This window comes from Sceloporus occidentalis, unplaced genomic scaffold (assembly GCF_023333645.1).
Source record: "Sceloporus occidentalis isolate IW3139 unplaced genomic scaffold, rSceOcc1.0.p SCAF_1, whole genome shotgun sequence".
NCBI classification, from domain to species: Eukaryota; Metazoa; Chordata; class Lepidosauria; order Squamata; family Phrynosomatidae; genus Sceloporus; species Sceloporus occidentalis.
Genome location: NW_028316981.1, coordinates 159,888,788 through 159,916,060, shown reverse-complemented (window position 1 = coordinate 159,916,060; position 27,273 = coordinate 159,888,788). Strand labels below are relative to the sequence as shown.

General features: G+C 44.6%; 1 protein-coding gene across 2 annotated transcripts in view; it reads right to left on the bottom strand.

Moving 5' to 3' along the window:
• LOC149322522 (nuclear receptor subfamily 4 group A member 1-like) overlaps window positions 1–24,387 on the bottom strand; it is a 50,403-nt gene extending 26,016 nt beyond the window's left edge. Inside the window, exon 1 of one of the 2 annotated variants that reach the window (XM_089479088.1) lies at window positions 24,287–24,387. The gene's annotated coding sequence lies outside the window, so the exon portion shown is untranslated. Of the gene's footprint in view, window positions 1–1,182; window positions 1,290–24,286 lie in introns of those variants that run through there. The other variant, XM_089479096.1, reaches the window with a different exon arrangement.
• Window positions 24,388–27,273: the final 2,886 nt, after the last annotated feature.

Genomic DNA, 27,273 nt, shown 5'->3' with positions numbered 1-27,273 from the left:
TTGGCACCACTTGAACTGCCGTTGCTCAGTGCTATGGGATTTTGGGAAATATAGTTTGTTGTGGCACCAGAGCTTTAATGAACCATGGCAGTTCAAGTGAAGGTGCCAAACCGGATTAATCCCGCAGTTTGGATGCCATGGCTGTGGTTGAAATGCTCCCTTAAAATGCATCACTGAGATATATCCAAGTGACACAGTAAGGATGTGGTGGGGAAAAGTTTTCAATGCGCAGCCATAGCCGGTGCTTACACTTCACCTGCCACAATTCCTCTTTGCTATCCAGAAAAGCTTTATGGGCTGCAAAGCTCCATGCATGAGAGGAAGAAACATATATATTAACCAGGCATCCCCCCCCCCCCACAAACCCCAAATCCCTTCCCGCAGAGTAACTTTTCATTGTGCAAGCTCCCTCTGCCCATCCCCACAATCTGCACAGAGACCAACTTCTGAGATTTGTCAGCCTGAGGGCAGGGAACTGTCAAATCAACAAGTGATTTGCTCTGACAGCAGCGCTGGAGACAGGGGTGTAAATACAAGACAGACAGACAGACAGACAGAGTTCTCCCTGCTTCTCAACATTGCTTCTCCATCGTGCCAAGCTAGCCAGTTCCCATCTCCCTTCTCTCCGAAACTCATCCATTGCACTGCCCTGCAGCTCCCCTCTTTTGCACAGGGAAAATAAAAGAAATAACAACAACAACAATAACAATAATAATATAAGCCCCCCCCCCCAGCCTGTCAATATTTCTTCTCTCTCTATTGCACAGGCTAAATCCATTTCAAGTTCCCTTCTCCACCAAATCCATTCATTGCAACGCGTTGCAGCTCCCCCCTTTTTTTTGCAGAAAGAACTTGGGTGGAGACATAATAATAATAATAATAATAATAATAGTGTGCCTTCAAGCCATTTGTGACTTAGGGCTACCCTAAGGCATGGGCTTTCCTTGGCCAGCTGGGTTCAGAGGAGGCTTGCCTTTGCTTTCTTTCCTCTGAGGCTGAGAGAGTGTGACTTGCCCAAGGTCTCCCATTGGGTCTCCATGGCTGAGAGGCAATAAATAATAATAATAATAATAATAATAATAATAATAATAATAATGACAATAATAATATAAGCACTATAAGTAATAATAATATAAGCACTGTAAATAATGAGGAGGAGGAGGAGGAGGAGGATGGACGTACCCGATCGGAGTCCCGAGAGAGAAAGAGAGCGCTGCCTGCCCTTTCCTGCTGCTGCTGCTGCTGCAGAAGGCGAGCGGAGCGGAGCGCAGAGCAGAGCGTGGCGTCGGAGAGGGTCTCCCCAGCGGCGGCGGCGGCAGCGTCAGTGGCGTCGTCGCGCGGAGGGAGATCCTCTTAAGCTCTCCTCTGTGACGCACAGCGGGGCGGAGGGGGGGATCCTGTGACGCACGCGCCGGGCTCCGGCCTTCGCCATATAAGGCGAAAAGGGGCGGTCTGTTCCGGCGCCCGCGGAGGGAGGGGGGAGGGCGCGGAATGTCGGCGCGGGTGACGCACGCGGGGTTCCATTGACGCACGCCTCCCAGCCCTTTGATCTAAAAATAGGGCCCCGGATCATGGCCCCCGGCTAAAAATAGCCCCGCTGCCCGGAGGAGGAGGAGGAGGAGCAGGAGCAGGAGCAGGAGGAGCAGGAGGGGTTTCAGCGCTGGGCCAGGACTCGGCAGAACTGGGTTCCAATCCCAGCCCCAAGTCACACTCTCTCAGCCTCAAGAGGGGAGACCTGGGTTCGAATCCCAGCTCAGCCACGGAGACCCTGGGCAAGACCCTCTCTCAGTCTCAGGGGAAGGCAAGGGCAAACCCCCTCCGAACAAAGCTAGCCGAGGAAACCGCATGATAGGGCTCTCTGAGGGTCTCCGTAAGTCATAGAATCGTGGAGGCCATCCAGTCCAGCCCCATTCTGCCATGCAGGAACTCTCAGTCAAAGCATCCCCTTTGACAGATGGACATGGCTTGAAGACACCCGAAAACAACAACAACAACGACAACCGTCTTGGGTCCCTGTAATGAGAGGAAGGTGGGATATAAATAAGGAAATAAATAGAGACATGCCTCCCTGCGCTACAAAGGCGACATCGTGCTTGCGTCCACACGGCAGAAATACTCCGCTTTGGCCCTGCTTGCATGGCCCTGGCGCCACTTCCTCGGGGCCCTGACCGGGGCTGCCCTTTCCCACGGCCTCCGGAGGGAGGGAGGGAGGGAGGGAGGCGGCCTGCCTCTGCTGGGCTCCAAATGCAGCCTTCTTCTCCTGATAGGCCTTCAAGGCATTGCCCACCTCTGGCCGTTTTCTTGGCTGGTTTCTTCAGAGGGGGTTTGCTATTGCCTCCCCTGAGGAGGCTGAGAGAGTGTGACTTGGCCAAGGGCGCCCAGTGGGTTTACACAGCCGAGCTGGGATTCTTATCCTGGTTCCCCAGTGTGTTAGCCCAACGCTCAAACCAATATGCCACCAAAAATCCCAGTTCATACCCAAGACACACACAGAGCCCACTGCAGAAATCATTGAGACCGCTTTAAAGGCTTTCGCTCAGTGATGGAGAACTCTGGGAATTGCAGTTTTTATTGGCACCAGAGCTCTCTGAGAGAGAAGGCTCAATGTCTCACAAAACTACAGTTCCCAGAATGCCCTAGCATTGAGCCAGGGCAGTTAAAGCAGTCTCAAACTGGATCTACCAAATATATGGACTTGGACTCAGGTTCGCCCAAATTCGGAAATGACTCGAAGGCACCCAACCACCACAACAGGCAGGCCGATGCTTTAAATCATAGCAGAGGTGACCCCCAGGTTACCTTAGGCAAGTCACACTCTCTCAGCCTCAAAAGAAGGCAAAGCCAACCCCCCTCTGAACAAATCCTGTCAGGGAAAACCCAGTGACAGGATTGCCTTTGGGTTACCCAAATCAGAAATAACTTGAAGGCACACAGCAGCAGCAGCAGCAACAATAGATAAGAGCAGGGTTTAAACACCCTGAAGGCCCCAGATCCCCTCAGATCTTGGACACTAAGCTGGGTCAGGGCCAGTTAGTACAGTATCCACAGACTCTGCACCCACAAACTCAGTCATCATCCACAGCTTGAAAATATTCACACACAAAAAATTTCCAAGACGCACACTTTGGTTTTGCCATTTTATATTTGAGACTCCATTTTACTATGACACTGTATTTATTTTATTTATTATGGTATTTATATCCCACTCTTTAGCCCTAAAGTCTATCAGAGTGGCATACAATTACTATCTTTAATTAGACAGTTCCCTGCCTAGAGATTTGGGTTTCCACAGGAGCTTCTAGAACCCAACCCAACCCAAGGGCTACCAAGGGCCCACTGTACTTGAATGGGGGGCTACTGAGGAATACCAGGTGCTGCAGGCCATTGCTTCTCAGGCTATTTGAGGGGGATTGGCAATTTCTCTGCCCCCAGTGTGTCAGAAAGTGGCACCATATATGTGCCTGTTAGCTATAATGGTTTCTTTTTTGTGTGTGTTGGAAATTCAGAGACTGGCATGGGGACCAGCACTGGCCCAGAGACCACCACTTCAAGTAGCACTGCAGTAGGCTGTATTTCAGAGGAAGGCAATGGCAAACAACGTCTAGAGGATCCCTTGCTAAGGAAATCCCATTACATTCATGAGGTCTCCATAAGCCAACTCAATGGCACACAGCAGGAACACCACATTTGCAGCTTTGACTTTTGCAGATTTGATTAATATGTTCTCTCTCGGAATCTCTTAAGTTCTCCAGCACAACTCTGCAGTCAACGTGTGCCAAAAAGACACACGGGAAGACCTAGAGAGGAAAGACTTCTCTAGGTATTTGTCAGCCTTCCAGCATGATTCTGTGGTCAGCTTCTGGCAGATGTTGACCATAGAGTTGTGCTGGAGGACCTAGAGATGCCTAGAGAGGTGTTCCAATGCTGGTTTTTTATTTGCGTTTTTTCCACTTTCATGGGTGTCCTGTGCCCCGAACCCCAGCAAATGTGGAGGGCCCACTGTACACATACAGAGACAAGGATGACATTTTGTTTCCGTTTTACTGGCCCTACACCTACGTTTTCTCTAGTAGCCGAACACACTGGAGTGGGTGTGTTACACTTTTTCCTGGCGTGGTGATAAAGTTTTGATCTCCTCCCTCATATCTGTGTGCCCTGCTGCTGCTAAAGACACCCAGTGATGCAATCCTCCAGAGTTAATTTTAGCCGACCAGTCATTGCCCTGTCTTAGCCTCATTTAGCAACACAGAGATGTTTCCAGGTTTTTGGCTTTCTTGCAGCACGGTTCACTGGTCCTCAGCCAGGCCTCAGTCTAATAAACTAATAAGGCACATGTGGAGCCACATCGCTGGAGCTAAGCAGGTCAGACAGTGTGTGATAGGACACTGCTTGGGAACCTCAGCCTTTAAAGTTTAGCATAAGCTTAAACCAGCTGCTATTGTAAAGCTTTCCCTATGAGCTGTATACCTTTGATACAATGAAGTAAAAGGCGGTGTGTACCTTTGAAAATCCAACATCAACAAACCAACGAAATCAACAAATTAACAACAACAAAAAGAATAATATCATGCCACAGACTGATCTGTTATTTAAAATCATATACATTCTAGCTGATTTCACAGATGGATCCATTGGCATTTGGATACACAATGTGTATAGGCAAGTAGAAAACTGGGGTCCCATTCACACTGTACAGTTATAGCACTTTGATTCCACTTCCAACTGCCACAGCTCCAGCCTATGGCATCCTCCTGGGATTTGTAGTTTGGCCAGAGGCACCGGAGGAATTCCTGTTGAGGATCCTAAAAGCCGCTCCCACAGCTCCCAGTTGCCATGGGATGTTGCCATGGCAGCTAAAGTGGAATCAGAATGCTATAACCATCTAGTGTGAATGGGCTCTAAGTTTTTAGGTGATGCATACTTTTCTGTCAAGTATCCTCACTTCCTACACAGGGGAGAAATAGCTTTTCTAAGATGATGATTGCTGCTGAAGCAGTTTTAATTTTGCCTTTAAAATTCACTTTCCAATGAAGGATTCTTTGTGTTGGCTTTCCTTCTAAAATGTTTAGTCACTTAATCTGTTGCATTCCTAAAAAGATACAGTGAGTGATTGAAATCAACCATGACAAGCAGGAACGAAGGGGGAGGAGGGGGAAAAATAAAGAAATATGCAACAACTTTACTCTGTGATGCATCTCGAAAAGTGGGTTTATACCCATGAGAGCTCATGCAAAAATAAAAAAACAAGTCAGTCTTAAAGATGCTGCTACATTTCTTGTCCCCCCTTCCTTCCTTTTTTTTAATGCTGCAAGAGACTGACAGGGCTACTTCTTGAAATCAACCATGTGGATGAAGTTCACTGGAACCCTAAAGTGGTTAATAATAACAGGCCCACGGAAAAGGACGGCAGAGCCCAATAAAACAGTTCTCCTCCATCCCCATCTCTAGCTGACTGGCTGTTTTGGGCAGGAGCCTGCTGGAATCCCTGGTGTGCAAAAGAAACTAGAGACAAGGGTGACTAAGAAGTCCAAAGAACTAGGTCAGCTCCCGCACGTGCCGCTGTGCACCTGTCCCTGGCGGAGTGGCTTTCATTGCCTGCCTCATCCATAAATATATTTTCAGAGGTATTTTGCTGCCTCCCAGCGAGTTTCCTTAGAGACATATCTCTAACATTCGGGGGGAGGGGGGTGGCAGTAAAATGCAACCTGGGGGCTGTACATGCTCACCCACAAAAGCTACTCTTGAGGACATTAACTATTCCAGATTCCCCGGACTGACCTTTTTCTGAGCAAATATAGGAGTGCATTGTTTTTCCTGGAAGCATTGGACCTATTAAACAGGTTATAGCCTCTCGCTGCACAGCTAAACATCAAAAGATACTAGTTTTTCAAAACCAGAGGTCACTTTGGGACGCTTCCGGTTTGGAGGAGTCATTTTTGGCAGTCCTTGCTACCCCTGGAGAGTCCAGGGCAACCATAGCTGCCCATCTCTGCCCTCCTACAAGGAACCTTCTGGCCACTCTCCATTCTCCACACTACCCTTTCAGGGAAGGCACAAGTTCACACAACTTACTGTAAGTTTGTTCTGGAATCTTGACCTCTCCTTTGTATCAATTTATATCCTGTTTACCGATAGCAAGTCATCAAGGCAGATTATAACAGTAAAACAAAATATTAACACTGAACTAGTGTGGGCAAGCTTCATTCTCTGAAGATGCCAGCCACAGATGCTGGCGAAACGTCAGGAAGAAACTCTGCTAGAACATGGCCACATAGCCCCAAAAACCCACAAAAGACTATGGATGGCAGCCATGAAAGCCTTCGACTTCACATAGCATGTTTTTGCATAAAAATCAACATATACACACAGATTTCACTTTCCTTATATTGTACCTGTATGAAACCATACGCAAAGAAACAGCATTTATCTTTCACTTGAACAACAGACTACCAAGTTTTCATAAGACCAAACACTATGCAAGTAGTCTCAATGTACCACCAACCTTATTTATTTATTTGATTTCTATCCCATTTTTCTCCCAAATGGAACTCAAAGCGGCTTACAATATAATATTGTTTACACACACACACACACACACACTTAAAACAGAACATCTAAAGCAATGCTTTGTAAAAGCATTAAACCATGCATTCAATTAAAACACTACTTTGAAAACATTAAAACAATTAAAAAAACCCAACAACAACCCAGCACTCACAATTGCAAAATCATGTTTATCTCTAGAAAGAAACAGAAGTATAGTTTTTGTGGGGTTTTCGGGCTATGTGGCCATGTTCTGGAAGAGTTTATTCCTGATATTTTGAATAAACTCTTCCAGAACAACGCCACAATGCCCCAAAACCCCATAAAAACTATGGGCTGTGAAAGCCTTTGGCTTCACACAAACAGAAGCATCTTCGCAGAAAGCTATGTGCTACAAATAAAGTGCAGCTAGTGTGCTGTAGTACAAGCATGGCCCATGGGTAAGGGAACTTTAGATTCACAGGAGCATACAAAGGGCTCTGCTGGACCAGTCCAAGGGTCTGTCTAAAACAGCTGATGCTGAGAGGCATATGGCCTTCAGTACAAGAAGAGAGAACCCTTCCACTGGCAAATAAAGATCTTACTTCAAAACGTTTTTGTAAACTGATTGTTTTATTACTGTGCTTTGTTATTGTTGTGTGCCTTGAGGTCATTTTCCAACTTATGGTGACCTTAAGGCGAACTTATCATGGTGTTTTCTTGACAAGTTCCTTCAGAAGGGTTTTGCCACTGACATCTTCTGTGCTATGCTATTTTTAAAAAAAATTGCTGTTTAATGGGTATGTCTTAAATGGTTTTTTATTCGATAGATAGTTTAATAAAATTTCAAATGTAGCTTTTTCTATGCTTTTAGCTGTATACATTTTTGTCTCTCTTTCTATTTTATAAGATGATTTGACTCTCAGCTTTGAAGAAACGGTGGAGTATAAATAAACAAATGTCATACACTAGATACAGTAGCTATCATCACTGGTCACCACTGAAAGCCATGGATTCTTCTAATCTTCTCTTAAAACTGTCCACATTGGCGGCCATCATATCATGTGGTGAAAAAGATCTCAGTTTTATTATGCACTGTGTAAAGCAATGCTTATTTTTATCTGTTCCGAGTCTTGCACTGTTCAGCTTCATTGGAGGATCCCCAGATTCTAGTACGGTAAAAGAAGGAGGGAGAAATGACTCCCTGTCTACTCTAGTGGCACCCTTCATAATTTTACACACTTCTGTCATCCTCCCCTTTCATCTAAATTGAGTATGCATCTACACTGCAGAAATAATGTAGTTTGAGACCACTTTAGGTGCTGCAGGTCCATCCTATGGAATCCTGGGGTCTGTAATTTTACAAGGTGTTTAGCCTTCCTTGCCAAAGAGTGCTGGTGCCTCACAAAACTACAAATCTCAGAATTTCTGTAGGATGGAGCCATGGCAGTTAAAGTGGTGTCCTACTGCATTATTTATACAGAGTAGATGCCTGTGTTTTCAAACTGAATAATATCCATTTATTCAGGTCCAATGACCAGAGTAGTACAATAGTATTCAAGGTGTGACCACACCATACTTTTGCCCAAAGGTATTAAGATATTGACAGGTTCTTTTCAGTTTCTTTGACAATAATTGGCAATAATCGGGGGGAGGGGGAAGGGATAATGGGTGGGGAATAAATAAAACATTACAATCCCTATGGTCCACTGACAGTGGAACACACTTCCTCGGAGTGGAGTCTCCTTACTTGGAGTTTTTAAACAGAGGCTGGATGGCCATCTGTTGGGGATGCTTTGATTGAGAGTTCCTGCATGGCAGAATGGGGTTGGACTGGATGGCCCTTGTGGTCTCTTCCAACTCTACGATTCTATGATTCTATGATTTTATATAATTAATTCCCAGAGCAAGAGCACATACTCTGAATTCCTTACCTATCCTGTGTTAAGTGATCCTGAATATATATCCTTACTTTCCTGAAGTAGTCCAGTACTCTGTGCAAGAATCCCCACAATCCAAAAGCGCTAGGCCAAAGATGGCTAACTGAGGTCCTTCCAATATTTTTGCCCTACAACTCCCCCTTGGCCCATTATAATCAGCATAGCTAATGCTGAGTGCAGACAGGGATTGTAGTCCCACATCTGGAAGGCCACTAACCAATAACAATACTGGGCATTTGTCTCCTAAAAACTGGTATGCTCTGTGCCAAAAGAATGTACAGTGCAGAAATATGCCCCTTTATCCCTAGATGCTAATTCACGCCTTCTGGAGCCGCGAGGAGAATGGATCCCACACCTAGAGTAAACCACATCCAATTGTCCTGAATTGGCAGGAACAGTCCTGATTAATCCTATGTCATCCCACATTTTCAGCTGCTTCTAAAATATCACGGTTTCTCTCTCTTACTCCCATTTTCTCCCTTTAAGCTCATCTTACTGCAGTAGCTGCAAAGTGAGTTCAAAGCTCAAAAGTAGTTTGTATTCCATTCACTGGGGGAGGGGGGATCTTGCCCTACCCAGAGGGCTTAGGCAAAAGCAAGTTGCTGCAACCTCTCCTGCTTTGTCTGTTCCTCATCATTACAGTGGGCTCTTGGTATCTGCTGGGATTTGATTCCAGGGGACACACACACACACACACGGATACCAAAATCCATGGATGTTTGAGTCCCATCGATTACAGTAGCACAGTAAGATGATGTCCCTTATATAAAATGTCAAAATCAAGGTTTGCTTATTGGAATTTATATATTTTTAAAATATTTTCAAGCCGTGGAATGAGGATGCTTGATTTCATGCATAAGAAATCCATGGATATGGACTGTAATAACTTTTGCCATCTTGACCACACTCCAATGTTGCTTGGCTACATGTGTCTAGTTTTCATCTATAAAATGTTTGAGGGTATACAACTGAAGGATGAAACTCTCTGCATGCCTAAGTCAAACTGAATTCAGTTCCACTGTTTAAGTAGACAATTTTAGAATCAAGCTGCAAAGTTCTGCCTCCCCCTCGAAGACCATTGTTTTAGTAGTGGGCCCCAAAACACTAAACAATTCTGTCATTGTAAAGCTTTTCGTTTAAGTGATACAAAAAGGAGACCACTCCCTGCCAGTTTTTAATCTATCTAGCCTCCACACTAAACCCACATGCCATCCCAAAAAATTCTCCAGCTTGGCAATACATTAGGCCTGTAGCCTCCAAGTGGAATTTTATAGGGCAACCATAAAAAACACTGAAAACTCAGCAGCTGGAAAGATTGATGTATTTTCCTATTGTTAAAAATATTTTTAGCTTGGGCAGCCTCTGGGTTTGCTTAAAGGCCTCACGTTTGTAAAGCCGACTGCGTAACAAGATGCGTTTTTATTGCATGTTGGAGCTGAAGTGCCTGGCGGGAATCCCAACACAGCAGCTGTGAAGGGGAATCGGCCCTTGGTTCCTTCCATCACTTTCAAAACATTGGCTTTTTAGGGCAAACCCTAAAATTTAAGGAATGTAGAATGGAACTAAGGATGTCCTGGTTCCCCCCCCCCCGCCTCCCTTCCAAGTTAGGTTGGTAAATAGATCACTGGTTGTGTATGTGTGGGGCTATCCAGGAATAGTCAAAGCCTGCTTCTAAAAGAGATTGTGGGCAGTCTTTTAGTTAAAAATAATTAGTAATAGAGGAAGCTGCCTGATGCTGAGTCAGAACACTGGTCAACTCTGACCGGGGGTCTAATCTGCGCTGAAGAAAACGTTTGATACCATGGCTCAGTGCTATGGAATCCTGGGAATTTTAGTTTTTTGTGGCACCAGAGCCCTCTGACAAAGAAGGCTAAATATCTCACAACCTTAGGACTGGAGCGTGGCTTTGCCGTTGTTTCCAGACTCTTAGGACACATGCATCATTTAGACAGCATGCCTCAAAGAGACCCGAAGCAGCTTTATTTTGGCCTGTCTGTATGGAGCTAAAGTCAACTCCCTGCCCCCCACATCTTAATGGTTCAAAGTCTCAGTTAATACCAACATAATACTAAGGTCATGAAAAGAACTTATGCAAAGGAATGATTAGGGCTTGGAAAAGTTACTTAAAACATGCAGCTGAGGAAGCAGGCTTAAGTTTACGAAATCTCATGCTACCAATTTCTTTCTTTCCATTAGCCTCAACGGTACTACAAGATCCCTTTGCATACAAAAGCAACACCATAAGTCAAAAAATAGGCCTGTCACTCTAACACTGTCATTTTCTTCTTGTTCTGTATGATATTTAACACCTCTGTTTGAAGAAGCCAGTGGAGCTTTGCAAACTTGCACAATATATTTTGTGCTTTTCAGTAGGCTCTATAAATGTAACACAGTTTTGTGGATTTTGGAATTTATTGTATTTTGCTGTGTGGCCAACATGGCTATCCCTAAATTATCAAATAACCAGAAAGGCCCTGTGATGAAAAAAGGATAGTATTTGGACCACTGTGACCCTGCCCCCCCAGCTTACTCAGACCTTGGGTAATATTTCATAGGTGTTGAAGGGTCAAAATAACCTAGCCCCCTGTAAAGTCATTGTATGCTCCTTGAAGAAAGGACAGAAATCTGATATGATCTATCAGAAGGAGAATGACTGAGATGATTTGTAGAAAATGATTTTATAAATAAAATACAATTGATGGTGATTCCAACTGAAAGAAGAGAGTAGCACCATAAAAGGTAAAAAATAAACTGGCTAGGTGGTAGACCTCACAGAGATGCAAAGAAATAACGTATTTCAAAGGCGTGTATATGCAGCAGCCTAGACCTTCCATGGCTTCAATGGAAAGTTCCACTGAAGTGAATAAGGGCACCTCAGAGTGAGTAGTGGTTTGAGGCTTGCAGACTTACTGATGTCTAAGGATGAGGCAAGATCTCCCCCCTCCTCCAGACATGGAAATGTGGCTTGCCACTCTGGGGGAGGAACAGGGGAAACCTAGTCAGATCTCCCTGCGTTTCATGAGCCACCCTTCCTCCCGCATCCTCAAAGTACAGTAATTGCTAAAAGTTGTCACAGGGAGAAAGGTGTTAGGTACACACCCAGTACACTAGGTTCCACTCTTGACCGATATATAACTGCAAAATGGGAACTGTGTATAATCAAAGGCTCACTATATAACAGCAACAAATTCAAGAATTTGTGTTGTGTGCCTTCAAGTCATTTTTGATTTCTGGTTATGAGGGCCTGTTACAGACTGCCAAAATAAAGCTGCTTCGGGTCTCTTTGGAGGTATGCTATTTAAATGATGCATGGGTCCTAAGGGTCCGGAGGTCGCGCCAAAGCCACACTCCATTCCTAAACACTGGAGTGCAGCTTTGGTGCACCTACCGGATTCTTAGGATGCATGCATCATTTAAACAGCATACTTCCAAAGAGACCCAAAGCAGCTTTATTTTGGCAGTCTGTAACAGGCCTAAGTTTTCCTGGCAGGATTTTTTCAGAGAAGGTTTGCCATTGCCATTAGGCTGAGAGCATGTGTTGCCCAAGATCACCTAGTGGGTTTGCATGTGGAAATCGAAACCTGGGCTCTAGAGTCGTAGTCTAACACTCAAACCACTACACCATACTGGCTCAGGAACGTTAGGATCACAAAAGAAGACCAAGCTCAGAAGGCAGCTAGGATAAAAATCTGAACTAATCTATAATCCCTTACCATTGTCCACCATGAACAATAGTAAGGGATTATAGAAACTGGTGTCCACAACATCAGGAAACCCCCCAAAACTTTCTAGGAGGAAAGATAGAAATCATCCAGCATATCTGGCATAGTTAAACAAGCTCCCTTTCACACTACACAATTGCAATGTTATAATTGCACTTGAAACTGGCGTGGCTGCATTGTACAGAATTTTTCTGGGGTTTGTAGTTTGGTCAGAGGCACCAGAGGAGCCCCCTGGCCCAGGATCCTCTAGGTGCCTCCCTAAACTGTCACTCTCAGGATTTCATAGGATGGAGCAATGGCAGTTAAAGAGGAACCATAGCACAATAACTGAGTAGTGTGAATGGTGCCCAAGTGAGACTTGTAACGTAAGACTTAAGATTCTAGACAGTCCCTTCCAATCCCCCTCCCTACCAGTATTCTGCAGGTGCGGAGCATGCTCAGTTCCCATTAGCTGGGTTTCTGCAAAGAGTGAATGGGGAGGATGCATCCTTTCAATGTTGTCCCCTGCATGTTCTTTTTTTGGCTACTCTGAGCCCTCCTTAGATCCCATTTCAAGCTGGCTGATACTTCTAGTCTTGCACTATGGATGTTGCAGTCTAGGCTTCATAGATACTAGTCCTTAGGGAACTGAGGTTGTTATTAGTATATATAAAAAGACAATGATGGCATCTCTTTAAATTGCAGGTGGTAACTGTGTGGCCCTACAGATATTGCTGAACTACAATTCCCATTATTCCTCACCACTGGCTCTGCTGGCAAGGGCTACTGAGAGTTGGAGTGGAAAAACATCTGGAGGGCCACAAACAATTCCCACCCCTGCTCTAAATAATTTTAGAGGATATTGGAAAGAAACACTTTTTAGATTTTGGAGAGCAGCATGCCATTGCCTGGAGGTAAATCTGAACATCACTATGAGCCATAAGTAGTAATTGATTATAGTAGTTCAGAACTTTTTGTTCCAAATGGATGCCAATTATGGAAGGGAAACAGGCCTTTTTTGTTGTGGTTTTGTTAAACTAAGACGACCATTCCTTTTACTAGTCAGCTGAGTGCAGCAAGCAAGTGACCAGCCCTGCCTCCATTGCTGGGATGAACCCCATGTTAACATCCGCAGCAACACCATGTACTGCCAATCACATTGAATTGCCCAGTAGAAAGGAACTCAGCTACGCACCCTGTTCCGGCACAGTCTGGTTCTAAAGAAAAAAATAAGTTGCAAGCTTGGTACTCAGGGTATGTTCTCAGACAGCTTTTGGTTTCAGAATGTTCCTGATTTAAGCATCAGACTTAATCTTGGAATTGGGGGTGGCTGAGACTCACCAGAGAAGGCAATAAATTAGTCACTGTCACTAAAATGATTTGGTTTGCCCAAGAAATCTATGCTGCTTTGTGGATTTTGTTACTAAAAGTGTTTCTGTACCAGCTATCTTTTCCTGATTTTCCACCATCAAACACTCATTTTGTGTCTTTCTTTTTCTCATGCTGAGACTGGGATCCCAGTCTGTTGGGATTGAAAGTCAATGCCTTGTTCAAGGTATCACTGTCAAGAAAGATCTCAAGGAGCTGGGCCTCCTGGGTAGTAGCTTCATTTCACATATGAACTGTTTAGAGGAGGTACTGCACTGTGCATCATCATTAGCATTTAGCAAAATTTATATAGTGTGCATCTTTTTTTAAAGGTAGGCTTTTGGTTAGTTAAGACAGCTAATTTAAGTGTTTGCTAACTGGATTTTTTTTTTAAGTACTGTAATAGAACTGAATATTCTGATTTGGCAGGCAATTTCAGCACAGGATTCATTTGAATTGCAACATGGGTGATGGGAGATCGGAAATCAGATAATCTACCTTGAATTGCCCCTAACAGGCTCAACCAGCCATTGCAAGGGAGGAAGGCTCCAGAATCCTTTGGACCACCACAAAAGGACTCTGTGGCATTGTTACAATTTGTGTTGGTCAGGCAGTTGAGCCAGAAGGGACACAAACCTTTTACGTGCTGTTTTGAATCTAGCTGGCCTTGAACAACCACTGACCTTCCAGCTGTTGTATATTCCAGCTGCCAGAAGCTTCCTTCAACATGGCAAATGATGATGGGTTCTGGAAGCTGAAGTGTAAAACGTTTGGACAACTAAAGGTTGAGGCTTCTGTGATTGCAAAGGGCTGCAGAACACATCCTCTTTCTGACCACCTCTCACTTGACTTTTCTCATATTCATGGGCACATTGACACAAGTCTTTTCAATGGCTGTTGGGTGAACCTACTTAGCTCTTCCACAGTGAAGGCAAATTTGGCTCCAATGCCCAGTTTATGACAGTGAATGGGTTTAGTTAAGGATTTTTTGGTTCTCCTCATACATTCTATCAGGGTATGCAGTACCTCCTGTTGAAAGCAGGAACCAGTACCTGAGCAACCTACTGGGTGATAATGCCCCACCTAGTCTCTAAAAACTATATAAAATGCCTTGTTAGCCTTTGAAAATTCATCATTAGCCACACTAACTAGGGAATTCTGCAGTCTGAAAAGTAAGTTTTCTAAGTTCTGCTTATGGTCATGCACCATCTTGTACCTTTCTCACTTCACAACAAATTCAGGAAAAACTGTACATTAGTTCTCAAGTGCCAAGTGGGAGGAGGAAAACTGGAAGTCTCATGAGTACTGGGATTGCCAAATGGGTGGCCTGTATCAAGTATACACAGTCCTTTGGCTCTTGAGATTCCCTCTTCACAGTGAAATAGTTTCAGGCCTGTTGTGCTTAAATTCTAACACACAAAAGCTGCTTTTCCCCTAGATCAGGAACGGGCAACATGGGGCCCTTGCAAATATTACTGGGCATCAACTCCGATCAGCTGTTGTCAGTGGCCAGGCTGACTTTAGGGCAGATGGGAGTAGTAGGCAAAGAAACATTGGAAGGGCCACCATTACCTAGCCCTGCTGTAGATGGAGTCAGATCCCTGCAATTCTGCTTTGACCATATCAGCTCAGCCTACTGGCTCCCTTGTTCGCTGCCTCTCACTTTACAGAATAGACAGAAAGTCTGATCTCATGTTGATCTTGGAGCTTCAGGAACCAAACTGAACAGCTGAGAAACAGACAACTGTGTGCCCTGCCCAGCAGTCCAGGTGCAGATTAGTAAAAAGTACAAAATCCTCCAAGCCAACTGCTGTGTGTTCTGGACAGGAATGTGTCAAGGGGGCTTGGAGTTCCTGGCTAGGACTGTGGCTTGTTGATATGCTCTAGATAGTACAGAAATGTCCAAGGAGCCAAGACGGCATTCCCAGGAGAGCAGGTGCCCCACTCCGTTGAAGTTACCAAACATGTTCAGGACCAAGAGAGGCTCCCAGTTCCTTTGGATTCCAGGAGACTAAGTGGGGAGTCAGGATTCATGACCTGTGCCCAAATTTAGGACTATAAAAGCTAGTCTAGTTTCCAGAGCTTGGAAAAATTGCTTTTTTGGATTACAATGATCAGAATTCCTCAGCCACTGGACATGCTGGTTAGAAAATTTTGGGAGTTGTAATCTCCCAAAAGGGTTTTTTCCAAGATTTGCTAGTGTCATAAACACAGGATGAAACTTGGATCAGGGAGGCCCAGGTCTGATCTCCCTTTAGCAAAGGCTGCATCTGCACTGCTGAAATAATGCAGTTTGATACTGCTTTAACTGCCATGTCTCCATTCTATGGAATCCTGGGATTTGCAGTTTATGGTGAGTCCGGATCTCTCTGACAAAGAAGGCTAAACAAATCTATAATTCCATAGCATTGAGCTATGGCAGTTACAACAGTGTCAAACTGCATTAATTCTGTAGCTCAGGTGCAGCCAAAGAATCACATTCTGATTTTAAACCAATTTCAGCCCTCCAGATGTTGTTGGGCTACAACCTCCTAGCCAGCATAGCCAAAGGTCATCAGTTCTGGAGCTGCAGTCCAACAACATGTGGAGAACCACACAACTTCCCTCCCCCACCTAAACTACTACACAAGTTTGTGAGGATATTAAAACCTAAATCCTATACGTACTTCCAACCTCTGGATCAATTGTCAAATAGTGAGCCAACACTAGAGTAAATTACATATATTCAATAGGTTTATTCTGTTGCAACTTTAATTACATTAATATCATGAGATAAGTCCTAAGGTGGCCAACCCCAAGGTCTTTGAAAGAAAGATGGAATACAATTGTGATAAAGAAAGTAAGTTGGGTGGTGAGCAGAGCAAAATACTGTAGCTGGTTTCTAGGACATGGGCAGTACTGTTGTATCAGAGGAAGATTATACTTGTGTCCTGGTTTCCAGTGGTTTTATAATGTTAGTTCTGAACCTTTTCAGTTTCTGGTTCACAGTTCATTCGCCAGTATATCAACTATATTAAGATGAATCTTGAATCTTCTCATCCATCTTGTTTACTGACTCACATCAAATTGGTCAAATCATTCCAGAAAGCCAGTTGATGTTTATAAGAAACCATCAGGCCATTTCAAGACCTTCTGTTCCCAATGGCAAAGAAGAAAATGGCGCCCCCTTCCTATTCTATTCATAAGAGGCAGCATGACTGGCAGCTGAATCCTTCTCCAATACTGGTGATGGGTGTGTGTGCATCCTTCACTATGTGTGCAACACAGAAGGCTGCCTTAGGGGGTGCAGACTTCTTGGCACACAGCTCTCTCCTCTAACACCCTGCTGTCATATCTCCCAGAATTTGCCACTTAGGGCAGTGTTGTACCTTAGGGCCAGGGATCATTATGACAGAATTCTCCAAGGTCCTTGCATGCTAAACTGGTTTTTATTTTGAAAGAGAGAAGCCTCTTAAATTATAAGTTTTCCGCAGGTTATGGATTGGGGAGAAATCCCTTCCTAATTATGCAGAAGGGAAAATACTGAAAGAGACAACTGAAAGAGGCTTTACCCTGGACAGCATCCTGACCTAAAATTACCTCTTATTGTTTAACTAGTTTCTCTCCACACCCCCAAATGCAGGACAATGTACACCTGTGACACATGCAGTTAGGAGCCCTGCCAAAACCATTTCATTTGGCAGAGAACCAGCTTCATAGTAAAGCATCTTTCCTGGCACAGCCCAACAGGTGAAGGACAAGGTGTACAAACGTGTCCATCTGAGGACCGAGTCTGGTGATGCCTTCCAAAAAAAACAACAGGATTAGAGGAACAACCCAATTCCACAAGAAAGACAATTTTGTTTTAAGAATTCACCCACGTCTTTAAACAAAAGCATGAGAATCAAACAGCCCTCCAAACACTGTTGGACTGCAAGTCCCAGCAACCCCAGCCAGCATAGCCCAAAGCTGCACTGTGCTCATCTCTGATTTAATACAATGTAACCAGGTTTCTGACAGGTGGTTGAAGTGTCAACCTTCCCCTTTAGCCAGTACTAGTTTTGGAGACCATTTTGAGCCCAGTGTTTATACAAACCACAAAATCCTAAGAGGAACCTTGCTAGATTATTAGACCCTAAGCCTATCTTCTTTAGCATTGTGTACCCACAGAGGCCCATCAGAAGCCTATGGAAAGCCAACCAGCAGCACAGGAGGGCAACAGCATCCACCCCAATTTAGCTGTCCAGTAATTGGTATTCAGGGACATCATGTTGTCTTTGATATAGGAGGAGTACTTGTGTGCAATTCGTTATTCCAGAACAGAGTTTGTAAACAGTTCCCTGCCACATGTTTTATCTCCTGGTCTGGTGCTTTAACCTACTGCTGAAATCAGCAGTGGATGTTTAGGCCAATGTTCCTCAGCCTGGTGCCCTTTAGGGAGTTATACCACAGCTTTCATCATCCCCAGCAAGTGGGGCCCTTGGGCTGGTTTGTCTGTGGGTGATGGGAGTTCTTGTCGAACACATCTAAAGTGCACAAACCCGGGAAAGGCTGCTTAAGCCATTTTGGATCTGTGAAATTCCAACCCAACAAACAAACAAAAAGTATCCAGACCTCAAATAAAAGAAGAGGTCTCTTCCTGTGCCCCATGATGTTACACCCCAATCTAGACAAATATAACTCTCTGACTATGGAAGATCACTTACTTAGCCCAGAATGTTAGAGCTACAAGTATTTCCAGGTTTTCTCTCTCACACACAAACACACAAGGAAAGGGGGGGGGGGGGACTTGCTATGTGCTTAGCAAAAGGAATCTGCCATGCAGTTAGCTCTTTGCTGCACAGAAAGAGTGTTCCTTTTGATCAGCTTAGACTCGGACTTGTGTCTCCTGCTCCCTCTCCCTCTCACACGCACACCATGCACAAAGAACACCTGCAGGTGCAGCAAACACCTTGTGCAGGAGCCACCTGGCCACTTGCCAGCTGTGGTGGAAGGCACCAGCCCACAGCTGGTTCCAATCATCTAGGGCCGGGCCGGGAACCCTTCCTAGAGAGGTTTGGCAAGCGGTACACTCGACGCACGCATGTTTGTGTTTCAGTGGAAGAAGCCAAGCCCACAGGGGCGTCAGAGAAAGCGTAAAGGGTGTCCCACCCACCCCTGGACGTCAGCAGCTGGATGGGGCCCGGCTCACGTCAGCAGGACTTGGAAGGACACGCAGGCCTCCATATATGGGCCATGTGGGGAATCCCTTCAATACCAAGGGATCTTCCCCCTTCTCCCCCCACCCTTCACCTCTAAATCCTAGACCTTCTGGCTAAAGTCTGGGAAAAGAACTTGGAAGCCCCCCAGCAGGGCTGATGCCAAAATCCTGATGTGGCTGAGCAAACACTGACTGTGTTCTCCTCCTTTTAGCACAGTTATGAAAGAGAGTTTCTTTTGCCAGAACAGGAGGCAAAGCTCCAGGAAATTAACTGATGTGTACGACAGGAGTGGCGCTTATCTAACATCCATGCAACTCAAGTCCTTTTAAAAAGGATGCTTTTTAAATGGGGAGGGTTGACATACGCAGGCTCCCATAAGGATCTGTGACAGCCCAACCTGCCATAGAGGTCCAGTCAATCCTGAGATTAGGATGGCTACTTTGCCACTCAAGAAAGTAGATTCTAACAAATTCAAAGTGTTCCTTTGTGGGGAAGATCAGGGGTGCACAGGTCCAAAGGTGAATGATTAACTTTGCCATGCACCTAATGAGTCTTCAGGAGGGGGATCCTAGAAGGAGCAGCACTCTGGTATGACCCTTACTGTGAGCTAAGCAATTCTAAGTATGTCTAGACAAGGGTGACCAAAATGGTGGCCATTCCCTAGGAGGAGAGACTTAGAAATCTGAGTATGTTTAGCCTGGAAAACAGAAGGTTAAGGAGTGATATGACAGCTCTGTTTAAATATTTGAAGGGGGTGTCATATTGAAGATGGAGCAAACTTGTTTTCTTCAGCTCCAGAAAATAGGACCTGGAGCAATGGATTCAAAACTACCTCAACATTAAGAAGACCTTCCTGACAATAAGAGATGTTCAAGTGTGGTGGAGAATCCTTCTTTAAAAGTCTTTAAACAGAGGCCGGATGGCCATCTGTCAGGGGTGCTTTGATTCTGTGTTCCTGCACGGAAAGGGGGTTGGACTGGATGGCCCTTGTGGTCTCCTTTAACTTTTCTATGATTCTCCTATGCAACAAAAGGGATGTTCCCTAGGTAAGCCAAGCCTTCATTCTCAAGAGCCAGGGTGAGAGGAGCAGCTGCAGCCTGAGTTTTCATAAAGGCACATCAAAGTAGACACTCTCATATGGCTCTAAAGCCCATATGCAAAATATTGGGTATTTTGTGCTAATTCTCTGGCAGGACAAACAACCAGAATTCAATTTATGCCTTTATTACTTAAGGATTTGTTTATTTTTTAAACCTGTGATAGGGAGCATGTTGTCCTGTAGCTACAATTCTCACCATCCACTATTGGCTATGATGGGTAAGGTTGGACTATAACTCGCAATTGTCTTAGCCATCATAGCCATGGTCGCCATAGCCATAGCCATAGCAACATCTGGAGGGTAGAGGACTCCAAAACCTTGGTTTAGACCCTGAACTTCTGCACTAACACACCCAAGGCAGCTAGAAGGCATGTATCATTACAAAGCTGATCAATAAAGAATGTACAGTCAGCCCCCCCTCCCATACCCATGGATTTAATAATCCACAATTTGAATATATATATATATATCCAAAAAGCAAACCTTAATTTTGCCATTTTAAATAAGGGACACCATTTTATTGTGCCATTGTATTTAATGGGATTTGAGAATCCATGGATTTTGGTATCGACGTGGGGTCCTGGAACCAAATCCCAGAGGATACCAAGGGCCAGTTGTATGTGCAAACTACAGTTTCACTAGAAGGGATACAGGTGCAGTGCTGGAGTCTCACTACCCCAAGTCCTATTTGGTCTTCACTTGTACTGTTAGTATTTTACTGAAGAGTTCACAGATATATAGTTTCAAGTTTAACTTCATAGCCATGAGGACTAGAGGCTTCTTTTCTCAGTTTAGAAGGGCAAGACAGTCTATGAGAGACAGCACATACCATGCTGACCTGGTGCAACTGCAGATTTGCTAGATCTCTAGCAAACCCAATTAATGGGTAATAAAGCAAGAGAGCATGGTTGCCCTGTTGGAGAAAGACACAGCACTTAAAGAGGTCTTCTGAAGCATTGGCTTCAGCAATGCTTTGAGGTTGTCATTGAGTGTTCTGTGGAAAGCAGCACTGTGATTCACTCTAGCAGGTGAAAATAGGTTTCAGAGATGATCTTATATACAGTATATACATCCAAATCTTTAGATTCCAGGAGGGCAGCTGGGGTAGGGATGTTAAGCATATGGTTGCTCCAGTCCCAACACAACCAGAAATGATACCAAATTTGCCCCAAAACAAACAATTCCTAAGATTTTGGAGAGCTCTGGGGTAGTGAGAGCAAAGGAATTCAAACTACCAGGTTTTTGTGGTGGTGCAAGTGTTGAGTGTTTTGGCTGAAAAAGATCAAGGTCTGGGAGACCTCTCAGGTCTCCATGGAAGGTCCAAGGATCATAAAATAGACCCCCCCCCCAGCTTCAACTGATATTCTGCGCATCTCAGCAGGCAGGTCAGAGTTCACAAAAAAGTGTGCTGTGTGAAATGGGCCAGCCTCAGGGCTCTTTATTGTTTTAGGTGCAACAGAGGAACATGTGGACCAGTTTGGAAAAGGTCCAGATATGGATCAATTTTTACTTGTGATGCCAAGGTGGGAGCACACCTGATAGAAGAGGTAGAAACCCAGCCCTACTTGGAGATCTCCATTTGCACAAGAGTAGGAGACAAGACACTTCTAATTCATCTGACTGGAAGACTGTTTCAACTTCTTCTTTTTTTTTTTGAAAGAGTTGAAGTAGCCTGTACTTTCCAAGAAAAACCTACAGTGCCTAGAAGTGGCCCAGTGTCTGTAGAAGGAAACTCTTTCAGCAGCATCTATAGCCCACAGACTGCCCCCTCCCACACACAATCCAGTTGTCAACAATGTGTGTACATGTGTGTTTCCAAACCATCATGATCCATCTGCTCAAAGAAGGCAAGGAAACAATGGACATGCCATCATCTTTCAGAATCTAGAGAGAACAACTCCCTGGTACCATCCATATCCTAGTACTCTACAGCAGTCAAGCCAAGGGAACACAGTCAAGTTTCCTCCCAAACAAGCTTCACAACTTTGCAGAATAAAGATATATAAGAGGATATGTGAGTCCCCAAACCTCCTTTTAACCTTATTTACATTCCTGCGTGGGAAAGAACTAGGAAAGCCTTGATACAATATATAGATCAGAGGAAGGGCGTACAACTCCCTGTCCACAGGTTGAAAATATCCCTGCCCCCCCAAAAAAACCAAAATCCAAACATTGATTTTGCCATTTGCTATAAGGGAGACCATTTTATTATGTAACGGAACTGTAACATCTACTGATTTTGATATCCATGGGGGTACGTGGGTCCTGGAACCAAACCCTAGCAGATTTGGGCCTATTATGCTGTGTACTTTCATATTCTGGAGATCAGGGCTTGATACCCCATTCAGCCATAGAAAGCCACTGGGTGATCTTGGGCAGGTCACACTCTCTGTGTCCCAGAAAATCCCAGGAGAGGTTCACCTTTAGGTTGGCATACATCAACAAGAAATTCCTCTAACTAGAAAGCCAAGAGAAATTCAAGCTTCAGCTGTCAAGTCCACAGCTGTGAAGCTGGCTGAACTCAAAGCTGACTCCCACACAGGAGAAAAAAGGGAAATTAATATGGAAACACCATCCCCAGGGTGGGTGGCAGGGAGTAATGGGGCAATATGTAAAGGAAATATTATGTATGTACTGTATATGAGGGATTAGCTAATAGTTGAGCATAGATTTGAGATAGGATGTGAATAATTTCTTGGTATGTAAGGTAACCTGGCGTAGGGGTTTGAGTGTTGGACTGCAACTCTGGAGAGCAGGGTTTGATTCCAAGTTAGTCCAGGAAGCCCACTGGGTAACCTTTGGCAAGTCACACTCTCTCAGCCTCAGGGGAAGGCAAAGATAAACCACCTCTGAACCAAACTTGCCAGAAAAACATCATGATAGGTTCCCCTTGGGGTCGCCATAAGTGGAAAACCACTTGAAGGCACACAATAACCACAACAAATGGTAATATGTTGTACAGTGAGCCCTTGATATCTGCTGGGGCTTGATTCCCCCCCCCCCATGGATACCAAAATCTGTGGATACTCAAGGCCCATTAAATACAATGACATAATAAAAGGTTGTCCCTTATATAAAATGGCAAAAATCAAGTTTACATTTTGGAGTATATATATATATATATATATATGCACACAGTATATATTTAATATTTTAAATAAGTGAGGCCTGAAAGTATTAATAAACTCATTTTTAAAAGTACTCAAATGGACTCCCAAGACCACTTGTATAGACTGTGAGTTTAGAAGGAAGAGGGAGGGAACAAAATCAACAACAACAACAACAACAACAACAACACAACTTTTGTTCTTTCCTTTCCCACCTCTCTTCAAGGCAGGGCACAGCAAGTTAATTTTAAAACACACACACACACACATAACCCCACAGTTAAAACACAAGACTCTAAAAACCTTAACATAAACCCATAAGAGTTCATCAGTAATTTATTACATCTTTATATCAGATTAGGTTATTCAAATCAGCCTCCTTTTCCAGGTCCTGTCCTACCTTTCAACCTCCTGTCCAGGAGGAATGTCAAAAGGCCCTCCCTTTAGAGCCTGACTAAGATGCATGAACTTCCCTTTATACATGAGTGTTTCTTTAGCTTTTGTTTAGTCATGTCCTCCATATTTTCACTGAATGTCCTACACTCTGTGTTGCCTTGTCCCCTTTCCGGTGAGGAGGAATTCTGGCCAGCCTGAGCACATCTTGTTAAAACCCCAATTAAAAACACATAAGTTAAAAAAACAAACAAACCAGGACTCTGAAACCATTCAAACAGATTCCTAGACTGCTAGAGTTGGAAGAGGCCCCCAAGGGCCATCCAGTCCAGCCCCTTTCTGCCATGCAGGAACTCACAATCAAAGCACTCTCAAGAGATGGCCACCCAGCCTCTGTTTAAAGGCCTCCCAAGGAGGAGACTCCACCACTCTTGGGGGCAAAGTATTCCACTGTCCAAAAGTTCCTCCTAATAATTTTTTAAAGATACAGTTTTTTTGTTAACATAAAAAAACACCTGCATCCATCCATCCAAAGTTACACCCATACCTATACATACAAACAGAAATAATGTCCAACTTCCTCAACTAGAAGAACTCCGTCTTCCCATGACATACCTTTTCTTTTTCTTCTAAACTGTTCTTATCTTATCATCTAGAACGCTCAGTCTAATTCTACTCCTACAAAGGCCTAACACTTACTATCTAGATTTTTAGCTCTATTTATAGAACATCACATAACTATTCAGTAATCTTAGATATCTAATTGTATCAACAGACTCCCCCATTGACCCCTTCTGTATTTCCGTATCTGTTCCCATTCCTTTGCATATCTTCCCAAGGCTTCAACGTATCCACTTGTGCCACAGACCTTCCTCCTAGTGTTGAGGTGGTCTCTCTTGTCCTGGAGCAGCAGGGAACTCCCCAGGGGCTTCCCCCACTGAGGCAGCAGGGAACCCCCCCCTTCCCAGCCACTCACCTGCCCAGCGGTGCTCTCTCTCCTCTGGGGCCAGAAGTCCTGCCCAGCCATGGCTGACCCAGGGCAAGGGCAGCAGCGGCAGCAGCAACCTCCCTGCCTGCCTCTGGCCACCCTTTGCCTGGCCTGCCTTGCCTTGCCTTTCTTTTCATGCCTCTCCCTGGCGCCCCGCCCCTCCGACCCGGCCAGGAAGGAACCTCCGTGACGTCAAAGCCCGGCTCCATTGACGTCGTCGTCGCCCTCGGAATCCCAGCCATCAATGGAGCTAAAAATAGAAGCCGCCCGGAATGCCCCCCTCCTCCTCCTCCTCCCCCTCCCCCAGCTTCCAAGGGAAAGAAAGGGCTTCCAAGGCAGGGACCAGGCGCCTCCTCCTCCTCCTCCTTTCCCAGGACCTCTCCTCTCCTCTCTAGTCCAGGAGAATGAGGAGGGATTCCAAAAGGGCATCCATTTTGAGAGGCACCAAGAAGCATAGATTGATATTTATATCAGTGTTTCGAGCTGTCATATCCTCGTGTCCTCCATTTTTTCCTGGAGTGTCCTCCATTTTTCGCAGCATCCCCCTTTCTCAGAACCTGTCCTCCATTCCAGCCTTCTGTCCAGGAGGGGTTCCAAAAGGTCCTCCATTCTGAGCAGGACCAAGAAGCAGGGATTTACATTTCTATATGAGAGTGTTTTAGCTTTTATTTTGTCATGTCCTCTATTTTTATTGAAGGTCCTACATTTTGTGGTGCTTTGTCCTTCCTTTGCGGTTAGGGCATCTGCTCACCCTGAGTGGGAGGAACCCTAGAGGCGGTGTGACCAGAGGTCCTCCTTTTCCAGGACCTGTCCTACATTTCAACCTTCTTCCAGGAAGGATTCCGAAAGGTCCTTAGCAGGACTAAGAACTGTAATTTACATCTTTATATGAGCATTTTTTAGCTTGTATGTGGATGTCCTCCATTTTTCTTGGTGGTCCTACATCTTACGACACATTGCCTTCCTCTGGTCAACCTGTGAGGGAGGAACCCCAGAGGTAGGGTGACCAGATGTCCTCCTGGTCCAGGACCTGCCCTACATTTCAGCCTCCTGTCCAGGAGAGATTCCAAAATGTGCTCCGTTTAGAACACAACTAAGAAGCTAGTTTTTAATTTTGGAACATCCTACATTTTTCTTGAGTGCCTTACATTTTGCCATGTCTTGTCATCCTTTGCAGTGAGGATATCTGGTCACCCTCTTGGCTCTGCTCTGGTGCCACAACAAACTACACTTTCCAGAATTTCATAGCATTGAACCATGGCAGTTACAGTGGTGTCAATTATTTCTGCAGTGTGGATGCAGCCTTAGTCAACAGATGAAGGAGTGGCTTGCTGGGCAGGAAAAATAAGGGGTGGACCTCTGCCCCTACATTTAACGGTGCTTTGGAAACCACTGGGAAGAAAAGGTTATTCTTTTATAGTTTTTCCTACTAAGAATGGACCCGCCAAGGCAAAGAAAAGGGCCGGCAGCCAAATTCAGAGATCACGAGATCCTTATTTTGCAATTATCTCCCAAATCCAGGCCTAGTCCAAATGTCTGCAAAGTTCTGGGGTTTTACAGGGTTTGAATTTTCATACGTGAAGGTTAAAACGGGTTAAATTCCTACCTAATGCAAATGTTATAAAGCTATATGGGCCAGTGTATCTCTCCTGCCTTTTGGGGTGCATCTTCTATCTACGCTGTAGAAATAATGCAGTTTGATACCAGTATAAGTGTTGCACCTCCATCTTATGGAATCCTGGGATTTGTAGTTTTGCTAGGTCTTTTTAGCCTTCTCTGCCAAAGCGTACTGGTGTCTCACAAAACTGCAAATCCCAGGATTCCATAGGATGGAGCCATGTCAGTTAAAATGATGTCAAACTGCATTATAGATGCAGCCTGCTGCTGCCACATTGCAGAACTAATGCAGTTTGACCCTGCTTTAACTGCCATGGTGCCATCTATGAGATCCTGGGCTTTGTAGTCTGTCGTGATAACACAGCTCTCTGGCAATGTCATACTGCCTTAATTCTGTGTCCCAGTATCCATTAAAAGTTATCACAGCTGCTCACATAAAGAGGAGCAAAGATGCTTGGATGGGAAGTGAGTCTCGTACCTTCTAAGGAATGCTAACTTAGCCACAGTTCCCTCACTAAAATGGCATTATTTCTCTCGTGGTGTGTGTGAAATTTATCCCTATGCCTGGATATGTTGGATATAAAACTATGGTGTGTGCGTATCAATACAGGCAAACAGGATGCTGCCTTTTACCAAGGCACATATTTTGGCCACCTAGGCCAGGATCGCCCATTCTGCTCTCTTGAGTTTCAGGTAAAGTTGGCTATTTCCCAGAAGAAATTGGCAACATGCCTCAAGATGCCCAAAACATTCTTGAGTTCCTGGTCCAGAGATTTCTGAAATTTGATATAAAATAGGTATGTATAGGCCATAGGGAATGTACCAGTGTGATTATGACTTCATGTAATGCAGCCTCATGTATGTACATGTTATTCTTTTATAAATTTATATAGCCTGCGAGGAAGGCCTCAGGAGTATAAATAGACCAAAATATGTTGAGCTTTTTGTGCTAATAAAACCTTCAACTCTTGTGCATCTTGAAACATGTCTCCAATTTCTTCTGTGGATTCCATTAGATGTTTCCCAGTTTCTGCTTCCAGAGTCCAGTTTATCCCAGCACCTCCTCTCTGATCTAAACCCAAACTTTGCTTCTCCAAAGTGTTTTGGACTTCAGCTCCCAGAATTCCTGAATTTTGGCCAAGTAGGCTGGAGATTCTGGGAGCTGAAGTCCAAAACACCCAGAGGACTGAAGTTTGGGAATCACCTTATCTAAATGTTTGAAACCTAAACTTTTGTGGCCATGTTCAAATAGCAGACTAAACCCTAATTTAGCCTGATGAGACTGAACCACACCGGGATTGTGTCTCCTTCTACTGTATGGTAATGCTAAGACAGCACAGTGAGTAAATCATACATAG